The following is a 9105-nucleotide window of genomic DNA, read 5'->3' as shown; positions in this document are numbered from 1 at the left end:
TAATCTGGGAAGTTTGTATTTTTAAAAATTTATCCATTTCATTCAGATTATAAAATTTATTGGTACACAATTTGGTAAAATAGTTCTTAATTATCACTTTAATTTCCTTCACATTGGTGGTGAGTTCACCCTTTTCAGTTTTGATACTGATAATTTGATTTTCTTCTTTCTTTTTTTAAATAAGTTTTATCAAAGTTTTATCTATTCTATTGTTTTGTTCATAAAACCAACTTTTAGTTTTATTTTCTTGGATGAAATGATTGTTTGATCTACTCATTATTTAAAAGTAAGTTAATTTCCAGTTAATTTTTGGTTGATCTTTCCATGATCCTTTATTACATGCATTTTTATTGCATCATGATCTGAAAAGTACGCATTTATTATTTCTGTCTTTCTGCATCTGATTGCAATGTTTCTATGCCCTAGTACATGGTCAGTTTTGATATAGGTGCCATGTACTGCAGAGAAAAATGTATATTCTTTTCTATCACCATTGTTTTCTCCAGAGGTCTATCATATCTTAAGTTTTTTAAGATTTTATCATCTTTTTTTTGCAATCCTGAGAATTTTATCCTCAAATCAAGGCCAGTACATTAAAAAGCAATAGTACATATACATGAAATACAAGGACCTAAAAGCTTTCTTGGGTACTGTTTCTTCCTCAGAACCAGCATGTTAGGGAACTCTCAGCAAAACAAAACCAGCAAATAAATAGAAGAGAGTACAGCTATGTAAAAGCATAATAAAATTATTACTTCATTCATTTGTTGGTGGGGTGGAGAATAAAGGGGACGGTTCAATTGTGTGTATGTGCTTTTTTAAGTTCTCAGAGAGAAAAACTTTTATTTCCTAGCAGCTCATCCTTTTCTAGTAAGAGAGGATTCAGGTTTGGAGAGGAGGTTAAAAAGTCACAGGATAAATTATATCAGATCACTGAAGATTATACTGAGATTCCTTAAGTTTAAGTAAGCTATTTCAACATAAAACATTGCACAGAGCCTCCCTTAAGAATTTAACAGAATCAGGTATTAGTTTCTATGAGCTTAGTGTGCTACCAATTGCTAAAGTGAATAGAGACCATTTATTCAGCAATGATTTCACCATGCAGTGACAAAGCTAAATACTTAGGTTTTAGTTTTTTCAGTCTTTCCAAAAAAGAAAAGTCCATTGGTCTTCTGCTTCAAACCCTTGACCAAAGGACTCATTTCTTATAAATATCTTTTACATAATTTAAATTCCCAAACAATAGCAGTCTCCATTTCCAACCATCATTCCCTGTTAGGCTACTGCCTCTCTATTCTTGGTCAGATAGGAAGCAGGACACAGGTATACTGAACCAGTGCCTTGATTCTAGAGTAGCAATGTTCTTTAAGAAACTGTTGGCTCTAGCAACTCAATCAAAGAAAGAACCAAACAATTTTATCTTGAATAAATATACAGAACAAAGTCTATTAGGTTTTATTTCCCTTGTCCCCTTCAATTTAGTTCTATAGATCAGTAATTGACTGTAGTCAATTGCACTCTGAGGAGTTGTTTAAACCAACTTTGGGACATTACAGAAAATATCTTCCTGCATTAGAAATATTTAAGCTTTGTTAAAAATATTTTAAGAAACAATCACCAACTCCCCAGAAATATTATCCTCAGTAGAAATGTAAATGGATGACATCTTTCCTATGTCAAGTGCAAGGTGGATGGAAAGAAAAAAAAAGCATAATATACTCTCTCTGCATAACAGAGGATCACCAGGGAAACAACATTGCTCATATGAAAAGAGAGACTTAGAACCCTGTAAGCATCAACACATTCACATCCCTTGGTTTGAGGTTATGGGTCCATAGAGATTATTTCTTTCCTTCCATCCCTGGAAGGTCCATCTTAGGTGGTTTGGAGGCCTCTGGGTCATCTGCAATTTTAATAACCTGAATAAGTTCCATTGGTGATGGCTTCTGCGTACCTCTGTAGGATTAGACTCTGAAACCTGAGTAGGATTTCTGAGGGGTTCTTAATTTTAAAAGGCTCCATTTTTCAGATGAGAGTTTGTCTCTGTCTGTTTCCAGCATCCATGCTGCTAATATCTAGGCCAGGTAAGGAAGTAGAAGATCCATGAGAAAACCAACCTCTGGACTTTTGATAGGGAGAAAAATGGGGTGTACTACTTAGAGTAGACTGGGCTGAAGCAGTCATCTATCCTCTTTTGTAATATCTCCACTTTGAAACTTCAATTTATGGACTGCCTCCACTATGCAGTGGTACTTGGTTTCTTCTGTGGTGAGGTCTTTGTGGGGAGTGTACCCTGTGTCAAATCACTGGACACTCTCTTGTGTCTGCTTTGTAATTAGAGCTGGGACCTTGTTCATTTGGTCACTTGAAGCTGAGAGGGTTATGGAGAAATTATTGTCTCCCTCCTCAACCTTGGAAAGCTGTTGCTTCTTCTGATCTGGGATGACAGGCTTTTTCTGCAGAACATTACTGCATATGTCAGATGAAGGCAGAGTCATCTGTGTGGGATCCTCCAGGACATCATCATAAGTGAATGCCTGATGCTGCATTCCAATTGGCAAAGTCATCTTGCCTAGAAGCCCACCTGTACTGTGCTCAATAACACAGTAAAATTCTATAGAAGTTATATAGATAAAACAAAGATGTCAAAAGGAAACATTCTGCAGCTGGTCATGACACTCAAAGAGTACCAAGCAGCTCTCATGCAGAGGTTCTAAGACACCTGAGTCTCTGTGAAGAAGGTGGGGGGGGAGTGGAATATGGGGAAGGGATGGAGGGAAGAGACTGTCCACAGCTTGAGGCTCAGGCAGGGACAGGAAGCTGAGACTAACAAGGCTTCAGGGCACCATCACTCCCTAAACCCTGAAGCACTGGGTGAAGGGAGGCCATGACACAAGTAGCACCAAGACCGAAAGGGACTTCAGCTGGCAGTACAGTGAAGTGATTTAATCTTCTTAACTTCCTTTTTTGTTTATTTGTGGTTAAATTCATCTAGTTTTGAGAAAGAGAGGTTGAAGTTCCCCATTATTAAAATTTTGCTGTCCATGTCTCCTTGGAATTCATTCAGCTTCTCCTCTAAGAATTTGGATGCTATATCACTAGGTACATATATATTTCAAAATGATTTAGCTTCATTGCCTGTGGTGCCTTTTAAGAAGATGTAGTTTCCTCCCTTATCCCTTTTAGCAAGATCTATTTTTGCTTTTCCTTTATCTGAGATGAGGAATACTACTTCTGATTTTTTTTTACTTCAGCTGAAGCAAAATATATTTTGCTCCAGACTTTTACCTTTACCCTGTGTGTATCTCTACAATTTAAATGTATTAATTGTAAACAACATATTGTAGGATTCTGGTTTTTAATCCATTCTGCTATCCACTTCTGTTTTATGGGACAGTTCATCCCATTCACATTTATAGTTAAGATTACTAACTCTGTATTTCCCTCCATGCTATATTTCTCCATTTATACTTTTCTCTTTCCTTTCCTCTTATTCTTCCTCACCAATATTTTACTCCCTTTCCCCTTTAACTTTTTTTTTAGGTTTTTGCAAGGCAAGCGGGGTTAAGTGACTTGCCCAAGGCTGCACAGTTAGGTAATTATTAAGTGTCTGAGGCCAAATTTGAACTCAGGTACTCTTGACTTCAGGGCTGCTACTCTATCCACTGCACCATCTAGCCACCCCTAACTTTTCTTTTAAATTGTAACTTTCAGTTTATTTTTACTTGTACCTTCACTTTCCCTTATATCTGTCCCTTCTTCCCTTTTCTTTCCCTTTCTCTCTCCCATCAACTTCCCTTTATAGTAGGATAGATTTTAAAACCCAATTGGGAATGTATCTTATTCCTTCTCTGGGCCAAATTTCTTGAATAGGATTTACTCAGTGTTCACACCTCCTTTCTTTCCCTCTACTATAATAGGTCTTTGTGCCTTTTTTTACCTGGTGTTATTATCTTCTAATGGCTAGCCTTCTCCTTCTTTTTATGTTTTTATTGTTTTAACCCTATCTTGCACTTAAATCACTTTGATCAATATACTCTTTCATCTAAAATATCATCAATCAAAGGTTGATTGAATGATTTCTTGATAATCTCAAAGTACTATCAATCAAAGTACAAAGGTTGATTGATTGCTTGCTTGCTTGATTGATAAGCAACATTGACTCATAGTCACTAAGTACTCTCTCCTCTTCTGTCTCATTAGAAATACACTTCTAGAGAGTCATGAATCACATCAAATTATAGTTACTTTATAAGTTATCCTCTTTTCAAGAACACTCTATGGATACACAATCCTCATGAGCTAAAGTATCATAAATCAAATCATTTCATGAACTATTTTTATCCCCCCCCCCAAGCATTATCTCTCCCACACTCCTCCCTTTAGCTCTCCAACCATGGTACTTAAACCCTTGTAAACTAAAGTATGAATTAAGATAAACTCACTTCCTAATCTCTTTATATCCAGCCCTTCTATGTAGTTTCCCACTCTCTGCAACTCTTGTACTACAAACTTTTAAGTATATAATAAAGTCACTTCTGATTTAAGTAACAATGGTATCTCTAAGTACTCTAAGTACCAGGACACTAGGAAGGTCTCTCTTTACAATTGATTGTAAAGTATGGGAGACCCTGACTCAGGACCACCCAGTTTAGGGTGTCCTCATCAGAAAAAGTACCAAGCTCTATGAACAAGACAGAATTAAATTATGTTAAAGGAAATATGAGACACATAAGTTTAGAGTAAACACCCCAGCTTTTCACCTGAGCTATTTATTTCAAACTTTTTGATGTCATTTTGGTCTTCTTCAATAGAAAGACAGGAATCAACCACACTCATACATATCCTCTAAATCTAATTTCCTCACGATATTCAACCCTTTAACTATCCTAAGAGAAATGCAATTCTCAAGAGTTACAAGTATTATATCTTCCCTTGTAGGGTTGTATACAATTTAATGTTCTTGACTAGCATTTGTTTTCTTTTTCTTTCTGTTTACCTTTTATGTATCTCTTGAGTTACATATTTGGAGACTGAATTCTCTGTTTAGATCTGTTTTATTTATCAGAAAATTTTGGAAGTCCTGTATTTCATTGAGCTTCCATCTTTTCCCTGACAGAATATGCTGAATTTTTCAGGGTAGTAAATTCTTGGTTGTAATCCAAGGTCTTTTGCCTTTTGAAATATGGTGTTCCAGGTCTTCCAGTTCTTCAGTGTTGAAGCTGATAGTCTTGTCTAAATCTTATTGTGCTTCCTTTTTATTTAAATTGTTTCTTTTTGGCTACTTGCTTTACTTTCTCCTTTATTTGAGAATTCTAGAATTTGGTTATGATAGTCTTTGGAGTTTTTGACCTGGAGGTCTCTCTGGAAGAGTTCTGTGTATTCTTTCCATGACAAGTTTGTCTTCTTGATTTAGCAAATTTGGACAGGTTTCCCTGATAATTTCCTGAAAGTTATTTTCTAGGTTCTTTTATGATCTAGGCTTTTTGGTAGACCAATAATTGGTAAATTATTTCTCCTGGATCCATTTTCCTAGGTGTTTGTTTTTCCTAAAAGATACATTATGTTTTCTTCAATTTTTTCAGCCTTTTTATTTTGTTTGATGGAATCTTATAGGCTCATAGATTCATTGGTTTCCATTAGTCCAATTCTGAATATTAGAGTTTTATTTTCTTTGGTTAGATTTTGTGTTTAGTTTTTGCAGTTGGTTAATTTTACTTTTTTCTTGGGTTGTATTCCCTTTCCAGTTGGTTGATTTGAGTTTTGGATGAATTGAATTCATTTTCCAGTTGGTCAATTTTATTTTTTGAAGAATTGCATTCTTTTTCCAACTGATTATTTTTTATTTCAAAGGAGTTGATTTTTTTGGTCATTTTTTTTATAATTCTCCTGCATGGCTCTCATTTCTTCCATTTTCCTTCTTCCTCTCTTGTTTGATTTTAAAATTCTTTTTAAAGCTCTTTTTTGAGGTTTGTATTTGAATCCAATTCATTGACTCCTTTGAGATTTCCCATGTAGGTAATTTTTCACTGCTTTCTTCTGAGGTGGGATTTTTATCATCTTCATCTGTATAATAACTTTCTTTGGCTAGCTCTCTTTTACCTTTTTTACTCATTTTGATTGTTTGAGATCTGCTCCTCAGGTATAGGGAATAGAGACCCAAGTCTTTTATGCTGAGGCTGAGATCTGATCCCTGGCTTATTATTGGCCAAGATGTTGTCTCTACAGCCCAAGTGTTGCCTTTGCAAAGGTTTGTTTCCTCCTTTGTGTACAGGCTCTGCCTATGCAGTGGTTTGCTCCCAACCCACTCCTGTCTTTTGCCCCAGCGTTTCTAGGATTCAGACTTTGTTTGGAGTAGGGACGCTCCCTGCTGGCTTGCTATCTAACTGCCAGAACCTATACTTGTTGTCAAGCTGTTAAGACCTAGACTGCCCTGTGACCAAAAGCCTCCAAATGACTTTCCTGCTCTCCTGACTAACTGGGCTTTACTTTCCTTTTTCTCCCAGGGACAGACTTTCACTGAAGATCTTCCACGATGTCTACTGCTGAAAACTTGTTTCAATCTTGTCTTTTTTTTTATGGAAGTCTCTTTAGAGGCTTCATTTAACATTTTGTGCGGAAAAGATCCAGGAGCACGCTAGCTTCATGCTATTATCTCGGCTCCATTTGACTTCTGGAGAAAATTGAATTGGGGAATATAATAAATATACCTTTTTCTCCATGATACATGATATGTGACACCTACACAGAAATTGACCATGTATTAGGTCATGAAAACCTCACAATCAAATGAAGAAAAACATAAATATTAAATACATCTTTTTCAGATCATGAAGCAATAAAAATTACATGTAATAAAGAGTCATGTAAAGGTAAAAAATTCATCAGAAACTAAACAGTTTAGTGCTTACTTTGGCAATATATATATATATATATATATATATGTATATATATATATATATATATGTATATATATACTAAAATTGAAAGGATACAGAGAAGATTAGCATGCCCCTGCTCAAGGATGACAAGCAAATTTGTGAAGAAACTAAATATTCTAATTTTAAGGAATTAGTGGATCAAATAGCAAATCATAGAAATAATCAACAATTTCTCAAGACAATGACAATGATGAGATATCATACCAAAACTTGTGGTATGCAGCCAAAGCAATTATTTTGGGGAATTTTATATCTCTAAATGCCTTTATGTAAAAAAATAAAAAAGGAGAGGAAAATAGAGAAAATCAATGAATTGGGCATGCAACTAAGAAAAAACTAGAAAAAGAACAAATTGAAAATGCCCAATAAAATATGGAATCGGAAATTCTGAAAATCAAAGAAAAAAATTAATAAAACTGAGAGTAAGAAAGCTATTGAACTAATAAGTAAAACTAAGACTTTGTTTTAAGAAAAATACCAATTCAATAGATAAACCTTTGGTTAAACTGATTGAAAAATTAAAATGAAATAAAATTACCAGTATTAAAATAAAAAGAGTAAATTTACTGCCAATTAATAATTTGGAGGTATTTTGCCCAATTTATGCCAACAGATCTGGCAACATAAGTGACATATATGAATATTTATAAAAATATAAACTGACCAGATTAACAAAAGAAAAAATAAAATACTCAAATAATTCCATTACAGAAAAAAAATTGAATTAAACATAAATGAACTCTATAAGAAAAAATCTCCAGGGTTCTACCAAACATTTGAAGCACAATTAATTCCAATTCTTTTTAAACTATTTGGAAATAAAAGATAAAGAATGTATTCTGTCAAATGGTGCTGATTCCTAAACCAAGAAGAAACAAAACAGATAAAGAACTGAATATTGATGCTAAAATTTTAAACAAAATGTTAGCAAAGAGATTAAAACCAGTTATCAGGTAGTATTTATACTGGGTATGCAGGGATATTAGGAATATCAGCATAATAGACCGAATCAATAATAAAATTAATAGAAATCTTATGATTATTTCAATAGATGCTGGAAAAGCCTTTGACAAAATAATAGCACTAGTTCCTATTAAAATCACTAAATTTTCCTTTTTTTTGGGGGGGGAGTGGCAGGTCTTGACCAAGGTCACAACTAGGTAATTATTAAGTGCCTGAGACTGGAATTGAACTCAGGTCCTTCTAACTCTAGGGTCAGTGCTCTATCCATTGTACCACCTAATTGTCCCTGGAGTTTTCCTTAAAATTACAAGTAGTAACTAATCATCAGCCAGCATTATAAGTAATGAGGATAAACTAGCAGCATTTCCAATAAGATCAGGGTGAAACAAAGATGCCCATTATCACCACTGTTATTCAATATTTTATTAGAAATGTTACCTTTAGTAATAAAAAAAAGAAAAAGAAATTAAAGGCATTAGAAAAGGCTATGAGAAAATGAAACTCTTAGTCTTTGCAGTTGATGTGATGGTACAGAGAACCCTAGAAAATCAAATAAAAATCTATTTGAAACAAGTAACAACTTTAACAAAATAGTAGGATATAAAATAAATCCACATCATCAATATTTCTATATATTACTAACAAAGCCAAACAGCATGAGATAGAAGGAGAAATTCAATTTAAATTAATTATAGACAACATGAACTACTTGGGGATCTACCTCCCAAGACAAACCCAGAAACCATATGAACACAATTACAAAACACTTTTCATTCAAATCAAATAAGATTTAAACAATTAGAAAAATATAATATCTCATGGGTAGGTTGAGCTAATATAATAAAACTGACAACTCTACATATCAAAATAAGGTCAAAATGGGTAGAGTATTTAGACATAAAAGGTGATACACAGGCCAATTAAAAGAACAATAAATAGAATCTATGTTAGATTCATATTGGAAAATTTTATGACCAAATAAGGGAAAGAAAACATTATAAACAGCAAAACAGTTGATTTCAACTACATTAAATTTATTTATTTAGTTATTTAGTTAGTTGGTTAGTTAGTTAGTTAGTTTTTGCAAGGCAAATTGCCCAAGACCACACAGCTAGGTAGTTATTAAGTGTCTGAGGCCAGATTTGAACTTAGGTACTCCTGACTCCAGGGCCAGTGTTCTATCCACTGTGCAACCTAG

The 9105-nt window shown here is 34.2% G+C and overlaps 1 non-coding gene and 1 pseudogene across 1 annotated transcript; one reads left to right on the top strand and one right to left on the bottom strand.

Moving 5' to 3' along the window:
• Window positions 1–1781: 1781 nt before the first annotated feature.
• On the bottom strand, window positions 1782–2570 carry LOC141493850 (putative monooxygenase p33MONOX pseudogene; annotated as a pseudogene).
• Window positions 2571–6959: 4389 nt separating this feature from the next.
• Window positions 6960–7062, top strand: LOC141494633 (U6 spliceosomal RNA). Its single transcript, XR_012470524.1, has one exon. It is a non-coding gene; the product is annotated as a U6 spliceosomal RNA (small nuclear RNA).
• The last annotated feature ends 2043 nt before the right edge of the window (window positions 7063–9105 follow it).

The sequence above is a fragment of the Macrotis lagotis genome, chromosome 7, assembly GCF_037893015.1.
Source record: "Macrotis lagotis isolate mMagLag1 chromosome 7, bilby.v1.9.chrom.fasta, whole genome shotgun sequence".
In the NCBI taxonomy this organism is placed as follows: Eukaryota; Metazoa; Chordata; class Mammalia; order Peramelemorphia; family Peramelidae; genus Macrotis; species Macrotis lagotis.
This window is presented reverse-complemented; position numbering and strand designations above follow the sequence as displayed.